Below are 2344 nucleotides of genomic sequence, written 5' to 3'. Positions count from 1 at the left end.
CCCTCCTTTTCTCTTTCATTCCCAGTTGCTTTCATCACCAAGGAGGGACGTGTTTATTTCTTATTCCCCCCCTTCCCAATGCTGTACCGTCACTATCACTCCTCCTCCTCCTCCTCCTCCTCCTCCTCCTCCTCCTCCTCCTCCTCTGGGCTGCTCCTGCCAGGGGTCGCCACAAAGGGTCAGCCTCCACCACGCTCCTTCTTCTGCGCCTCCCTCAGCCACTCCCACTTCATTACAAGCATGTCCTTTTTCACTGCATCCATGAATCTTGCCTCTGGTAGTAGTGGTGGTGGCAGTAGTAGTAGTAGTAGTGCTAGTAGTAGTAGTAGCAGCAGCAGCAGCAGTAATAGCATTGTAATATGAGTACACACAAACCCACAGACAACTTTCACACACACACACACACACACACACACACACACACACACACACACACACACACACACACACACACACACACACACACACACACAATCAACCCAGTAAAAGGTCAGACATAAGTTTCGGCAGCAAGCTTTTTTTTTTTTCTGTGGCAAGGCGGCGGGTGGTAAAACACGAGCAGGTAGGTACACGCACACACACACACACACACACACACACACACACACACACACACACACACACACACACACACACAGGTAGGTTGGTGGGAGCATACGCGGGGATCACCGGTCGCTAAGCCCACCCATCCGCGCCTCGTGACAGGAACCCATACCCGGGGCTGCTATTGTCTTGCATAACGGCACGCTACCTGCTCCCACGGGTGACTTAAACTCCCGTATTCTAAAACGCTTTGCTCTCTCTCTCTCTCTCTCTCTCTCTCTCTCTCTCTCTCTCTCTCTCTCTCTCTCTCTCTCTCTCTCTCTCTCTCTCTCTCTCTCTGTCTCACCATGACTATTTTCAAACGCCAGAGATTATTAGCCGTGTTTCTCCTGTTAATAACGTAGAAATCTTGTTAGTCTATCACTAAACCACAAAAACACTCTTAAAAACCCGTACGTCACTTCAACTAGAGCCTTTTGAAATGTAGTGGATGCGCGGCGCAGAAGTGCTTCAGAATACGGTGACTTAGCCGCGGAAGACCTGTGCATGGCGGCGAACGATTCAGGTATTCCTGAATATTGTGTTTTCACCTGACGACCTGCTGCCACGCCCCATGTAACAACCTCCTCCTCCTCCTCCTCCTCCTCCTCCTCCTCCTCCTCCTCTTCCTCCTCCTCCTCGCCCTTCCTGGTTCGTGTGTGAGTGAAAGGCCCGTGCACTGCAACCCTCACGTGCCGCCACCGCTGCCGCCGCCGCCGCGCCACACACCAGGCTCCGTGTTCCGAGGCGTTATATTCTCTCAGGAGTGTTTTCTAAGCCCACGGAGATGCTGTGCTGGGTCCATAGGGTTCATATACTTAATGGCAGTACGTATTACCACTAGAATTATGAAAACTCACTTGGAAATCTCAATAACGTGTTTTGAGGCGGTGTGTTCTCAAGATTGTTTTCTAAGTCCACGGAGATGATTTGTTGGGTTCATAGGCTTGATATAATTAATGGCAGTACTTATTGTCGCTGGAATTATGGAAACACTCTTGGAAATGCGAATAAGTAATTATGAAACGCTTTATGATTATTGTCAAAGGTCACAGAGGTGTTTGGCAGTTGGCGTAACTGTTTGTGGCTGGTCACAGTACTTATCGTCACTACAAGTAAGAAAATTCTCAAAAATCCCAGTTAATTTGTTTTCAGACGCTTTTAACTCTCATGAGGGTCATTCTTGAAGTCACAGAAATGATCAGCTGGGTGCACACGGATGCTGCGATTAATGGCAGAGTACCTCTTTATTACTAAAATTACGAAAACGTCCTGGAATGTCTCAGTAACCTATCCTGAAATGCTTTTAAAACTCATTGCGACTATTTAAAAAAAAAACTACGAAGATGAATGAGTTCCAAGACTTTTTTTTTTAATTAATCATCATGAAGGCACCCTTGAAGACCCCAGTACCACTCACCAGGCCCTGTTCAAGCTAGCGGCCGGGACAACACGTAGAAACCTCGAGAATACAGTCCCTTCCTTACGAGCCAAAGCAAAGACAAAGACACTTATCCACCAATTTTGGAAAATCCACTTTGGTTTATAGGGATTGGAACCTCAGTGGGCCTCTCTCTCTCTCTCTCTCTCTCTCTCTCTCTCTCTCTCTCTCTCTCTCTCTCTCTCTCTCTCTCTCTCTCACTGAGAAACTCCTGCCCCTGTTCCTCCTATTCCTACCCCCTCAATCGAGTCTCACCCATGTCCCTCCTTCCTATCCCATGCATCTCAGTCCCACCCGTGTCCTTTCCCTGCTATCCCATGT

This window comes from Scylla paramamosain, chromosome 11, assembly GCF_035594125.1.
Source record: "Scylla paramamosain isolate STU-SP2022 chromosome 11, ASM3559412v1, whole genome shotgun sequence".
In the NCBI taxonomy this organism is placed as follows: domain Eukaryota; kingdom Metazoa; phylum Arthropoda; class Malacostraca; order Decapoda; family Portunidae; genus Scylla; species Scylla paramamosain.
Note: the sequence above shows the minus strand (reverse complement) of the source record.